Raw genomic sequence first — 14,647 nt, forward strand, 5'->3', positions numbered from 1 at the left:
GTCCTCCCTCAGCTCAGCTGCACAGGGCTCCTCCAGGAGCTCGCCTGCTCCCCTGAAAAGTGCCAAGGTGGGAATGTACTGATGGAGAAGGAGACATCCAGGTTGGATCCTGGCATATAACAGACCCTCCTATGACTTGTTCACCTTCCTGAGATGGCAAGGTAGTGACCTTACGTGCTGCTCAAGGCACTGCATGTGCGCACTGGCTGCAGCCTCCTCCTCCACCGGTGACATTGTAAGGGTTGGGGACCGTTTGTGGAAGGAGAATTGTGACCCTGGGGTCTGGGCACACCAAGGGTGGAGGTGGTGCTTCTTGGTGAAGCCCAACCGAAGTGCAGTTGCAGTTGGGCTTCACCGAGAAGCTCTACCTCCACCAGCCTTTGTGGTCGGGCTCTCCTGACTTCCGAGGTGGTGGTGGAAGAGTGGTGGTCTCTGTTCCCCACGGCATGGCCTTGGGTGCAGCAGTTGCTCACCTTCCTGGGGGCTGGCTTGTTCCAGGCAATCACTCAGCTCCAAGTGACCTTCTCAGGCATTGCCCATCTCCCCTTACCCACTGCTGAGGAAGACACTGCTGCCTTCGGCTCTGCTGGGTGATGCCTGACACAATTCTGGGCATCAATCTTGGATCGGTTCATGCATACGGTCTCAAAATAATCTCTTAACTCCCCCAAACTTCCTTCTTCCCTTTCTAGCATTGATTTGTTTGTCTTATGCCAAGTCCCCAGAGGGTTGTGCTCCTCCTGGCCCTCACCTGCAGCTGGGAGGGGTTTGGGTGCCCCACCAGAGTCCTACAGAGGAGGCTGCTCAGCACCACGTTCTCTCAGGCCACCCTCGTCTCGTGCCTCTCCATCTCAATGTCAGAACCTGCTGCTTTGGGCTGGGTGCTGCAGTGACTGCCAAGGTGGGGGAGGGCCTCTTTGCATCCCCAAGAGACGCTTGGGGACCAGCACCATCACTGGGTCTTGCCATTGCTGTGGTTTATTCCCACTTCGGCAGGGTGCAGCCTCTCCTCCTGCCTCTGGTCTCCCTCTTTTTCTCATCCCCACAGCCCTGGCACACCCTGGGATTTGCCTTGATTGATGCTCGAGGCTGCTGGCAGCGCCTGTTCCCCATGGGAAGAGCTGTTCCCTGCTAGGATCACAGAGGGATGGGCGGTTTGGGACAGCTCCCTGTCAGCCCAGGATGTTTTTGTCCTAGATTTTCTTCTCCCAGCTCTGCCAGGTGCGGTAGCTCAGCCCCATCCCAGTGTGGCCAAGCCTCCGGCAGAACCCTGCTCCTCGGAGTCAATGCGGGACATTTCAGTCACCTTTTCCCAGTGCGCCCTCCCTCACTTGGAGCACAAGGGCAGATTAAAAGCAATGTATGATTGTTATTATTAGCCCAGAGTATAATTAATTCCTTATCGAGTCGCAAGTGTCTAATTTGATGGGGTTTTTCCCTGCTTGTTTCAATGCCCTAGGTCTTATTTTACTGCATGTTATTAAATCTGAAGTTGGAAGGGAGAAAGTTAATTACTGCATGGGCTTTGCCACGGTGCTAATTACAGCAACATCACAGACCTTCATGTGTTGATTTATGCTCCTCTGGGAAGAGGGGATTCCTGCCCCAGTTTTATCTCTGTTTCCTATCATTAAAATGCTTACAATGAAATGCACGAAGGGATCGGGGTGAAGTTCGTAGAGCTCTAGCTTGGGATTTCACACGCTGGCCTTTGGTGGGATTTGGCGTGTGCTTTTCTACACCTCCAACAAGCCCCCCTGACCCTCCGTACCCCGCAACTCGCCGGTGTCCTGCAGTTCCTCTGGGCACTAGCCAGCCTTTTCTTGGATTCTTCCCCGAAAAGCAAAACCTCTGGCTGTAGCTTTGTATTAAATTACACAGGAGGTATCAAGAGGCAGGACATGGAGACGGTGGGCTCATGCTCGGTGCTCCCCGCTCTGCGGGAAGCAGGGATGTGGCTCCCAAATGGTCCTGCTGCGGTGCAGGGAGGTGATGCTGGAAAGGGGGAACTGTTCCCCCCCAAAACAGCTCGCCCAGTGTCGCCATCTCAGCTGGTTTTTGTTCTGATTAAACGCAAAGTGCCGAGGCAGCATCAGAAATACCAGAGGGTGCTGCTGCAGAGCTGAGCAACCCATCCTCTGGAAAGCGGGCAGGGATGGGGCTGGTGGCAGGAAGATGAGCCGGAGCCTCCTGCAGCGCTCGCAGCGAGGATGGGTGTCCATGAGGCCAGGAGATGGTGCATGGTGGAGGACTCCTTGTTCATGATCTCATCTGCTCGGCTCAGCCTCTACTGAGCCAGTGCCTCGATGGGTTTTTGGCTCAACGGGGCAGGGATTTAATCCAAAAAGCAGCTGGGAAGAGTCAGTGGGACGTGGTGCCGGAGGGCACATGCTGTCTGCAGGTGAGATATGGGCCATGTCTCGCTCCTGCATGTTTTTCAAGCCCTTCATTTAGGTGAGCGTGTGCCCTCTGCTTAGAGGAGCAACTGGTAAGGGGTGACGAAGACAGAACTGGGGGCTGCAGGCTCATGCTGCTGTCGCAGCTGCAGTCCACAATGCATTTCCTGGGTAAAAAAGGTTAAGAATCAGCAGTCTGCTGCAAGACTTCATTTCCATTCACGATTTTGTCTTGAAAATGCATTTTGAAAATATTCCTCTCCTTTTGCTCTTTCATGAGCACTCAGGGCAGCAGTGAACATGGTCTGAAGGCAGTGCCTGGCTGCGAAATTCCCAGGGATGGACCATTTTTGCAGGAGAAGACGTGGATGTGCTTCTGACACCATTAGCCTTGGGCAGGGTGGGTTTTGCTCCGTTTTTGGATGTGCAGATAAACCAGGGCTCGTTTCAAAGAGCCAGCGGAGAAGGATGCTCCGAACGCCTGAGCCACTTGCCAGTGCTCCCCAGAGCCGACGCTCGCTGGCCTTTGGGGCGGGGGGCTTTCCTGGCTTCGAAAAATGGAATTACTCAGCAGTGGTGTGCTTCAGGCCAGCTCCCACGGTCCCCAAGGGGGGCCTGCATGGCGGTGCAGCTGCGGGGTCCCATGGCCTCCAGGGTGCTTGCAGGGTGGGTGTCCCTCAGCCCCCCAGGTGCATGCAGGGTGGTGCAGTTGTGGGGTCCTGCAGCTCCCAGCGTGCATGTAGGGCGGTGCAGGGTGGGGGTCCTGCAGCCCCCAGCATGAATGCAGGGTGGGGGTCCCCCAGCCCCCCGGGTGCATACAAGGCGGTGCAGGGTCCCCCAGCATGCATGCAGGGTGATGCAGATGTGGGGAGGGGGGGTGTCCTGCAGCCTCCAGGGGTGCACACAAGGCGGTGCAGGGTGAGGGTCCCCCAGCCCCCCAGGTGTATACAGGGTGATGCAGTTGTGGGGTCCTCCAGCCCCCAGCGTGCATGCAGGGCGGTGCAGATGCAGGGTGGGGGGTCCCGCAGCCTCTGGGGTGCTTGCAGGGTGGTCCAGGTGCGGAGTGTGTGGGGGGTCCTATGTCTCCCGCAGTGCATGCACGGTGGTGCAGTTGGGGGGTCCCGTGGCCCATGGGGAGTATGCAGAGAGGTGCAGGGTGGGGGTCCCAAAGTCCCCGGGGAGCACGCAGGGTGGGGGTCTCCCAGCCCCCCGGGTGCATGCAAGGAAGTGCAGGGTGGGGGTCCCACAGCCCCCAGGGGTGCACGCAGGGTGGTGCGGCTGGGGGATCCCACGGCCTCAGGGGGTGCACGGAGGCCTGTGCACGCCTGGCATGGCCCCCTCCCCCGTGGCCGGGTCCCCCACCCCCAGGGTGCGGGCAAGCCGCAGCCGCGCTCCCCACGCCCCGCCCCGGGCGCGCGCAGCGCGGGGCGGGGAGGGGCGGGGCGTGCCGTGCCAACCCAGCAGCGACCCCTACCGGCCACACCCGTCGCTACCCCCCCGCCCGACGTCCGGTGCGTGATGACGTCAGCGGCGGCGTGCCCCTGTGCCTGAGCCGAGGAGACCCCGCAGCGAGCTGCCAACGCCCGGCGGAGACTCTGAGGTGAGCGGCCGCGCCGGGGCGGGCACGGGAGCGCCGCGACCCCCAGTTACGACCCCCCCCACCCCCCTTCTTCCCCGTCGTCCTTCCCGGGGACGGAGAGGGAGCCGCTCTTCTGGGCCAGCCGTGTGTGTGGGGCCTCCTCGGGCAGCCGCCGGTGTGTGTGTGTGGGGCCCTTCCCGGTGCTCGGAGGAGGGGTGTGTGTGTGTGTGGGCTCTGCGGAGCTCCTCCGGTGCGTGCTGGGCGGGGGGGCTCGGCCTTTGTGGGGCCGGGTCTACCGGGGGGCGGCTGTGGCGGGCCGCCGCCTCCTCCCCTCCCCCGCTTCCTGGCGCGGCGGGCGGGGGCCGGACCCCCGGCGCTCGGGAGGCCGCTGCGGCGCTGGGTGCATCGGCCGTCACGGGGGGCTTCCCGCTCCCCACCGGGGTTGTGCTGCTCCTGGGGCTGGGGGGGGTGGGGGGAGCGTCCCAAAGGCTGCTTGGGCCCATGGGGCTGCAGCTTGGGCCCATGGGGCTGCAGCTTGGGCTGTCGTGCCGCTTTCAGGCGAGCAACGCCGGCTCCCCTGGTAGGGGGTGAGCCTTGGGGGGGTGCAGGCGCTGTGGAAGGCTTAGCTCAAGCTGGATGCCCCGCAAAAACTCAGTTCCCGCACAAAAAGGAGTTGGGAGACGCTTCTTGGCTTTTGCCTCCCTAGGTGCGAGGTGTTTGTCTTGCTCCAAGACCGCCTGGTAGCTGTTGTTGCACGGTGCCAGCGATGTCGCTGGTTTTGGCCCGGGTCGGAGCCAGTGTGGCTGGTGTTGACATATGTTTCTCCTGTGAAAAATGTCATCAGGGTGTATACACTGTGGCAGCACATCACCTAGTTGTGTTTTAAAGGTTTGTTTTAGTGATCTGGACTTCAGCCGTGTGTTGTTTCCTATATGCGGGTAGAACTTGCAGCTGGGGGCAGCGGCAGACGCTCAGCGAGCCAGGTAGCTGCAAACATACCAATCAGCACCGGGAAACCTGTGTAATGAAGAATTGTAAAATGCTCAAATTCCTCTTGCCCTGTCTGTGTGGGTACTGCAGCCGGTGGAGCCACAGCAGCTTTGTTACTCTCCTTTGAGAAAGACACGGGGGAGACCAGGCTGTAAGGAGGAGGCCATGTTAACTGACAAGCGGGTAGTCAGAAGTAGTTTGGTGTGGCCATCTGTGATCGTCTTTGTCTCCTGTTCATCTCTGCTCCTTCTCTCCTAGGAAAGGAGGTGCTAGCTGTCTTGATTCAAAGTGTTAAACCGCAGTGCCTCAAATATCTTTTTTTTTTTTTTTTTTTGGGGAAGTGTATTTGAAACCTGGTTCAAGCCCCTCGTTGCTAATTGGAATAACTCAGGAAGCATTTAAAGCTTCTCTCTCTCTTTTTTTTTTTTTTTTTCTTTCCCCCCAATTAGCGAAAAGGTCTCATGCAAAACCAACTTTAGATAGAAAGCCTTTGTATTCGGCTAGCTATATGTGGAAAATCTGTTGTTCTGCTTTGTAAACTGTTCCTTCTTGTTAGTGTGGGATTATGGGGAAGGCAATATAGGCAAAGTATATTTGAAACAGGTCTTACGGATGCACATAAAACTTGAATCAGTGTATCGCTAACTGTAGAAATGATTCTGTGTTTAAACTGTTGATTTGTATGCTTCAGTAACAATGAGGAAAAGGATTTTTAAGTCTTGGCAAGGAATAAAAACTACTGCAATGCAAGATAAAACATGTTTGCAGTTTGGTAATGTGTTCTAGGCAGAAATTTTAATCGTTAGATTTGCATGCTTTGAACTTGGTTATTCATGACCTGGAACTGATGCTCTTAATTCATTATTATGCTGTGCTTTGGGGCTGTTTGTTTGCCTGAACCTCATGGCCAGTTTTGGGAATGATGTTTTCACTGTTTAATGGAAATGCTCTGAAAATCCTAGAATATCTGAAATGGAAACTGGGGATCTTCTACAAAAAGAACAATAGTGAAGAGAAATGGAGCCCATCTGAAACTCCTAGGGATTTCCCTGATGAGTGTGCAACTGTGCTTTTCTTACTTTTCCTGTAAAGCATGTGAAGGGCCAATGTGAAGTGCAGCATGAAGTTGACCGCCAATCCTGATGTAAAAGTTCCTTCTGGTTAAAATGCAGCTGTGGTGCTACCATAAATTTCCAAGTCTTACAAGCATATAGACAGCTGGACATCTTAATTAAAATTTTTTTCAACAGCTATCTGTTACCCTACAAGCTTCTAAGTTAGTACAGCGTGTTGGTATAGCTGGGTTTTGTACAATAAATGAACATGCATCATTGCAGCCGAGGTGTGTGTACTCTGTTTTACGCTAATGTGAGCGCTCACAGCTTTTAAAAGTCATCTGTGGGCTTGTGTATTTTAGCTAGCTCTTTCCCTGCCTTTTGTGGTCAGCCAAGCCTTCATGCTGTCATTAGGCTCGATCATAAGAATTTCAATGATCTGAGCTTCTAGAGTAAATAGCCTGTAAGGAGGAATTGCAGGGGGATGTAGTTATCTTTGCTCTTGAGGAAAGAACAGCACCTTTTCTTTTGTAGAAGATGAAGGTGCTGTCAAATTAAATGGAAGTGAAACTGGTTTCTGGTACTCCAGGTAGCAAGAAGCTCTCCTTAACCACTTAATGTATTGTAGACTTCTGCCTTGGGTCCTCTCACCCCATTACACTAATAGCAGGTGAAAAAAGCCCTATTTTTAGTATTTAATATATGACAAATAACTTAGTGACTAGATAAGCTTTTAGGCTGAGTTTTTAGAGAAACATGAAGTGTCTCTACACTTTTGCAGTTTATTGTCATTTAATTAAGTGGCTTCCTTCATGCTCTGTTTAGAATAGCTTACACCAGACTTGCACTATCGGAAAGGATTGTTTTCCCCTAGAAATGGCAGGTAAAAGCCTTTCGCCAGAGTATCGCCCAGGGCTAAAGCCTGGCACAAAGTTAGCCCTCCCCGAGGTTGTCTGGCCTCCCCTGTCTGCGGTCAGCTGCCTTGTGCAGTCCCTGCTGCGTCGTTACGATGGTGTGCAGGTAGGAGATGGCAGAAATGGTGTTGGGACAAGGTATCCCGGCTTTTGGTGTGGAACTTTTAGGCTGTTCTTGGATGGAAGAACTGGATTTATTTTGCACACCAGCCCTATGTGTGCAGTAAATTTAAAGTGGCGAGTGCAAGAAGCCAAGTTTCAACGTTGTCGTGTAATTAATCTTTGTAATCTTCCCATTGAGTTTCAGATAGCGGGTTCAGTTTTAAAGAGGTTAAAAAAAACTTCAAAATACTGTATTTGGCCTGTTTTCAGTAAAGGAGCTGTTCATTTCTTGAGATGTATTGACTTTTCTTCTAAAATAATGACATTCTATAAAAAGAAAACAAGGAGTTAGTTTTGCAAAAGCTTTTAAAAACCGTTGTTCTATTTTAAGCTGTTGCACTGCTAATTCACTGCATTACTTTCAAATGTTACGGTGTAATTCCTAGCAGGACAGTTGGTCTGTGCGCTGTTCTCTGGTCTCATTAAAAATCCAAACCCTTTATTAAAAAAGTAACGCAGGGGCTTTCTTTGAGACTCTCTGTCTGGAGGCGGTGTGCAGGTACTAGCTGGTCTGTACTAAGACTTCTGTGCCTGTGGTCAGATTGTGTGGGATCAGTGCGTGTTTTCTACGTGTAGACCAAACTATGGCAAGGTGAAGGTTTTTACTCTGCTCATATGGTGCTGGAGCAAACCTTACACTGTGTGGTGGAGTGGGACTCATCAAGGCCCAGAGGCAGACGGCCGGGTACGCCTGGAGAGGATTGCTGTCACTTGTGGTGCCAGCCTCGCAGCAATAGCCAAGGCTGCCAGAATTGTCTTGGTTTGCAACAAGCTGTTTTGAATTGCTCAGCTCTTCTCAAGTTGAAAGATCCTGTGCTATGTTTTTGGCCAATGATGAATGTTCTGTTTTGGGGGAAAAAAATGACAAAAATGCTGCTGCAGCTTTGGATGTAAGGAAAGAAGGCATTTGCCACTTGGTAAACGGTTTAGCTGTTTGCGTTGGGCCAGCTGTGGTTGGTAAACAGCTGAATGCAAAAGCGCTTGTTGTGGGAGGGCTGTGCTGGGCTTGAATTTGACAGCAGGCATGTTCTGGTTACAGTTCACCTTGGTGTGTTTGAGCAGTTAGCTCAAGTTTAGTGATTTTTATTTTTTTTTTTTTTTTAGTGCTTGTGAAGTGTTGCTGAGCTAAAGGCTTGGCTCCTTATGAGAATGGATCCTCATTTTCTACATCCTGAAGTGGGGGCTTTTACTTCTTGAGTATTCTGTGTTTACCTGCTGCTGAGAAACCAGTTGCCCAACATGCTCTTGGTCCTGCAGCCTTGGCTGGAGTCATGGCGCTGCGGGTGGCTTGCCTTCTGCTGTGTGGTGGAGGGTGGTTTCAGCTGCTGTGGTTCCTTTGGTTAGGTGAGTGCAGGGCGACCTCTCCCTCTTCAGTCCTGGAGTCAGCGAGCTTCTTAGCTACTTCTTTACTTTCAACAGAAACGCCAAGGTAGCTCAATCTCTGGGGAAAGTTGCTTTTGCAGTGTTTTTTAACAAAGCTTGCTTTCTTCACTCCTCAGGTAGTATATGTTACTTGGCCTGAGCTATCCTCCACCTGAGCACCTTGTACGCCAGGCACCCGTCAGGCCGTGTGCACAGAGCACCCGCAACTGTCCTGGTCCCTGGGCTTAACCGAAATGGGGGTAATCTCTTGCAACTGCTGTGCATGCAGGGTGCTTCCCATTATGCAAAAATGTGCCTCAAAATAGAGGAACTTCTGTTTTACCACCGCTAAATGTAGCGTGCTGTGGGTATGAGGAGAGAAATGTTGGGGCTAGTGAGCGCTGTGATTTGGTAGTATGTGCAAACAGGAGTATAGGTATAGCTTGTGTTTTTAAATATTAACACTCTGGAAGTAATTATTTTTTTTTAATGTGGTATTAAAATACTGAACAAGATTTTGTTACATGGCTGAGTACAACAGCTTCCTGTCGAGTATGCAAGTGAAGAGTAATAATGTAGGATTAAAATGCCTTTGACAGAAAAGGACTTAATGGAAGCCCACATACTTCCCAGTGTTTAGTCTGGAGCAGGTTTTCCCAGTGCTAATGGCTAGTTTTGACAGTGTAACCTTAATCAGAGCGATAACAGAGAAGTTGACACACTTGCTTCTTTCTGTCAAGTTCCTGATAAAGTTAAGGCAGGTTTTTTGAGCCGTGAAGTGGGATAGATCAGCAGTGCCAGTGCTAAAGCAGGCGGGTAACTGGTGTGGCAGCAAAGAGCCCACCGAGTCACGCACTCTATCTGATCAGGATGCACGGGCAGCTTTATTGTTTTGAATTGAGGACTAAAAACAAAATGACATGGCTTTCACCTTTTTTTGAAGTTGTAGAACTTGAAACGTGTTACTGTACTGCTGGTAGCTTGGGTTCAGGGTTTTAAAATTCATCCACCCAGCTACCTTCGCTTCCTATCTTGTGTACATCTCTGCTTTACTGGTTTGTTATAAGGAGCCTGTATGGAGATGTACAAAGTAGCTGTCAATTCTTGCCTAATCAGAAAAAGAAAATTGAATTAAGTGTAGAAAATACAGTCTGATCTCAGACAGTTGTGTTTTGAGAAGAAACCTCTTAAATCTCTTACTACTTCCTTGGTAATTCATAGTAACTTGTCCAGAAATGGATGCTTCAAAACCAGAGATGTTGGGATAAGCCCTGTCGAGTGGCAGATGTAGGGATGTGCCAAGATCCCAGGCACATACTTCATCTCTAACAGGGATTCCCATAAAGGTAGCAAATTTGTGCGTTTCAAGAACATCAGCCTGAGAGCTAAATCAATTTTGTTGTGGTGCTGGTCCAGCTACCTTGGTGATGGTGATCCCGTCTGTGTCTCTTCATACAGCTCGCTTTCTGGGCCTGCCTAAACATTTCCCACCCAACAGCAGGTTGAGTGTGGGTGTGAGCAGGCACGCAAGGCAGAGCCCACCAGCGTGCTCTGCTGTGATGAGTCTCTCCAGCTGCACATTGAGGCTTGCTGGCTGCAGGTCTGGATCTTTACCCAAATTTTTGTTTGTCTTAACACCAGCTTGTAGCACAACAGAGCTTTTTTTGGCTGTACGTCTCCTAATTAGACACCTGCCATATAAACCAAACAGCAGCACTGGTTTTTGGAGATAGTTCTCCCTGGTGGAGTACAAATTCTGAGATAAGATTTAAAGGATTGTCTGACTACTTAGTGGCAGTTTAAAAAAACCAACCAGCCAGCCAACCAGTGCTTAAAAAGAAGGGTATCTTTTCCAAGATCCTGAACTGATGTGGTACAAGATTGTTTCTTGAGTCTGGCCCTTCTGCTTTTTGCAGGTTTTGCCTTGGACTTCATGATTTGCCTTATTCTAAGGGAGTGCAGCCTCTGTGGTGCTTTGTAGTTTGACAGCCTTTTTTAAGCTCTGTTTAAGAAACTAAATACTCAGGTCTTAAGCTCAACTTGATGCCCTTGGGAGCAAACACATTTGTGTATAGAGCTTATGTGCCTGCAGCAGCCTGAGGTATGGGCAAGACAAGCAGGTGATCTCGGGCACCAGGTGGTTTAGAGCATACCACATTCTTTTAAATGTCATTTACCACGTTACTAGCATAGAAGTGGCAGATGTGTTGAAGTCCTGGGGTGAGATCTTCTTGATGAAGATGATTCCTAGCAAGCTGAAAGGTGAGCTTTGGGCTGGAAGATTTCGGTCTCGTCTGTAAAATGACTGCTGTGTACCTGCAGAGGACAATGCTGGCCATGGTCATACTGCTCTTGAAACCAGTTCTGCCTTCTGTGCCTGTTAGTCTTTCTGGATTTCTGCTCTCAATCAGAGAGTGACTTGTGTTGGTGTTTTGCATCATAGGTTTGCGACAGTAGCGGTGTACCAAGAGGTCCAAGGTCTTTTTAACTCTACAACTGAACTTGTGCCGTCTCTTCATTAGTGGTTTGCGATCTTTGCAGAGAACTGGCGTGTTGTATGCAGTGATCTTTGTGGTGAAGTGTTTGCTGCGCCAGGTTTGTCATATAGGCGCGTGCAGTTAGTACCTTCTCCATATAATGCTGGTAGGTATCTCTGGTGGGGAAAACCTGATGCCTTGGATTGTAGTAGCTGATTATCTCTCTTTGGTGCTCCTGATTTGGGAGCCTTGTCACTTTGAAAAGCATAAATATTAGTTTGTAGTAGGGATAGTGGAGCTGGCAAAGGGTAAGGACCTTGAAATGGTGGGGCAAGGGTACCTTGAAATTGGTGTGACTAGGAACAAGTTATGAAATTCAAACAAATACTTTATTTAGAAATGTGTGGGTTTTTATAAGATACGAAAGTTGTGTGGAAAGGTAGAAGTGGTTAATGGAGATCACAAGTAAAATCCTGTGAATATTGCTGCTTTCCTTGTGGTCTCTGGAGTGCTTTGACCCCACAGGCGTTGGATATAGAACCTGTTCACTATAAAATTGCATTGCTTGTGGGAGGGAGGTCTTATTCTTAGTTTTTTAGAAATGGCTGTGTTTCTTTCCTTGCAATGTGTGAAGCAGGCTCTCAAACAGGATCTGGAAGCCGTGACAGACTGGTTAGGCTTCCATTTGTGAGTTAATGGTGTGTGCTAAAGGGCATCCTGAAATGGTTCTTGGTCATCAGCGGCGGTTGCTTGCAGCAGGCTGAGTTTAGCCGGTACCTGTGATGAAATGGCAGCAGTTTCAGTCCCGCCTGAAAGAGGAAGTCATGGTGCTGCTGAGGCTCCACAGGAAGCTAGTGCAGGATGTGTAGACAGATTTGACAGCTCGGTTTCCTTTGGCTGGGGGAATGTACACATTTTAACCTGAAAACAGACTGCAGTAGCTTAAAAATAAAAGGCATCTTAACAAGCTTGAAAGCTGGTGGTTTCTACTTCATACTGCATGTCTAGTTACGAGTGAGGGCAAGATCATGCAGATTCTTACCCCTTGGTGTAGTAGGGGTACACTGATTGTGTACAAAGACCCACAAAATTTCACTTAATTCTTTAGTTGGTAGTTCATACAGCCACTAGAACATATTGCAGCTACTCTGAATTACAGTTTTTAAAACTAAAGAGCTCCCACAGTAACAGCACATTTCATGTGCTTGCCATTAAGGCGGGAAAATTAGGCTTGCACAAGAGGGGCAGTGGCCTGCGGTGTCAGGGTGCATTTGGGACAGCATTTCTTGCAACTTGTGCTTGGTAAATGGGAACCTGCTACAGGTACCGTGGATTTCTTCAGCCTTTAGCGGCCTGTCAGCGTCTTCTGGTGCATGCACAGGCCTGTGTGAAGAAAGTGTGTAATTCCAAATTTTCCTTTGCACTAGGAAGGATTGCCTGTCTGCACAACACCCCACTGGAGACTTTGGTTAACTGTTCGTTGCACTGCTTGCATGTCTTTACCACTTTTTGGGATTAATCCTGAATGCAGATCAGCTGCCTTTCGTAAAAGCGTAACCAAGCTTTGAACCAAAATTCTGTAAAAGGGGCCTATTCAGCCTGGGATAGGGTTATGATGAATTTAACAGAGTTTACAAGGCTTTGTAATCTGCAGTTTCCAGGGTGCTAGATCCTGGCTCTCCAGGATACTGTTGAGTTCTGTGAAATCCTGCTGGTGTGGTCACATGCTGAACAGGTAAATCCAACCTGAAGTATGATCTGGTAACGTGTACTTTACTGCAGCACTGAAGTTTTTGAATACAATACAGAGAAGTTTGAGAAATTAATTCAGTTGTTCTGGATTTTGTTTTTTTTAATAATCTTTAGAACTTGTTGAACAGAATGAAGTCACACTGACTTGCGTTACATTTCCACTCTTTATCAGCTCTCCTCTCTGGGCTTGGCCAGATTGCTCATGATTACATGGCTCAGAATCCACTCACTGCACTCAAACTGGGATGACTTGTGTGCTTTCCAGTCTGTTTCAATTCCCTCAGATATTTAAAACTACTTTTCTCGTCCTGCTGGGTGTTGTTTATGTAGACTTCCTTTTATTAGGTTACTTTGGAGGTGGAACAAACCCAGACCCCTTGTAACTTCTTTGTTTCTACCTCCATTGGCATTGTACTCTGGGGATGAGTTATTTTCTAGTCATATCTCTTATTGGATTAAATTACTTTTAAACTCTATGCGTCTTTAAAGCTATTCCTATGGAAGAGTGAGTCCCAGGATATTACGTTTAAGCTCCCTAAAAAATGGGCTTGTTTTCAGTTGTGTTGTGTGGACTCCTTAGAAGTAGAAAACATGAAGTAGCTCATCCAGCTAATCTAGAAAGTCTACTAATCCAAGTAAAGTAACGTATTCAACAGCTCTGCTTTCCCACTGGTAAGATTCTGGAGGCCCATGCTTAAGACTCCAAATCTGTTTATAACTTAGCCCATCTTATTTCAGTATTTAAAGATATATATGTGTTAAAAAAAACAGGTGAGGAGATCCTTGTACCTAAATATGTGCTTGAGTGCATTTTTGGTCCTTTAGGGATGTGATCCTGGAGTGTCTGGTGGGGTAGGGGGGCAATTAAACAACTGTAAGAGAAGTGATTAGTTGCTTGGTAGTTAAGAGAAGTTCTGGTGGGCCAGTTCAGTGTTTTTCATGGTAAATATTGTTAATTTCTTCTTTTAGAAAATAATAATAATAAACAAGAACAACAAACCACCCCCACTCCGGCTTTTCCAGGTCCCTTGCTGTGCAGTTCAGGTTCTGCTTTACGCCTCCAGAGTGATGCCTCAGGTTATTTGCACTCTTGTTTTGTTCCTGCTGCCAGAAAGCTTAAAGGGTTGGGGCATCTGGCAGGAAAAGGTGGTGTGTGGCTTCAGTTCAGAGCCTTTGCCTCACACTAATACCCCACTGTAGGGTGGTACCTGTTTGAATCGGTGATGTGGACCATACTCGCTCTTTACTTTACGAATGAATTTGAGGATAAGCAGTCTTCTGCAGGAAATACTCCTAATTTGCCTTGCTGGTGTTCTCTGCTGTGTGAGAGTAATTGTGTAGGTAAAGTCGATGGTTCACTGGAAAAGTCAGAGTTGACTGTTGCAGGGATAGTGCAATCGGCGTGCAAGGCACGCGTGCGCACCTTGTGCTTTGGCTTTGCTGGAGTCTTTGACCTGAGCCCTTAGCAGAGCACAGCAGCTTGTCTCCCCGAGGGGGGGGGGGGCGGGGGGGGCGGCAGGCTTGGCTGTGTCTGAGGACAGGAGAGAAGCAGAGGGATGCAGCACCCTCGGGTGATCTGTGCTTTCTGATACTGTGGTTTCATTTTGTTGCTTGCTTTATGCTGTCTGGAATAGTAAGTTGTCAAAGAGTAACATTAAACACAATGAAACACATTTCCCCGCCCCCCCCCCCTTTTTTTTTTTTTCAGAGGCATCTGTGAGCTTTTCTTGTACAAAGTGCATATACAGAATTTTAAGATTTATAGTTGCTCATGGATTGGTGCACTGCAGTGTGCATAGGAAGTGCTTTCCTCTGGTGTGCTTTCTGGGTAGGCTGTCTGAAGCAGATGTGTAACCTGCAAATTATGGGTAAACAAGGAAATACAAATAATTAGGCAAGAGGGTAGAAGAGGAGGTAGAGCAGGAAGGGAGGGGAAGAATACACGATGAAGGAGGAGGCA

General features: G+C 49.2%; 1 protein-coding gene across 3 annotated transcripts in view; it reads left to right on the top strand.

Annotated features, from left to right (window-relative positions):
• The first annotated feature begins 3,897 nt into the window (after positions 1-3,897).
• CDC42 (cell division cycle 42) overlaps positions 3,898-14,647 on the top strand; it is a 28,649-nt gene continuing 17,899 nt past the window's right edge. For 2 of the 3 annotated variants that reach the window (XM_040585891.1, XM_040585892.1), the window contains exon 1: positions 3,898-3,996. The gene's annotated coding sequence lies outside the window, so the exon portion shown is untranslated. Of the gene's footprint in view, positions 3,997-4,127; positions 4,151-14,647 lie in introns of those variants that run through there. The other variant, XM_040585893.1, reaches the window with a different exon arrangement.

Source organism: Falco naumanni, chromosome 3 (assembly GCF_017639655.2).
Source record: "Falco naumanni isolate bFalNau1 chromosome 3, bFalNau1.pat, whole genome shotgun sequence".
NCBI lineage: Eukaryota > Metazoa > Chordata > Aves > Falconiformes > Falconidae > Falco > Falco naumanni.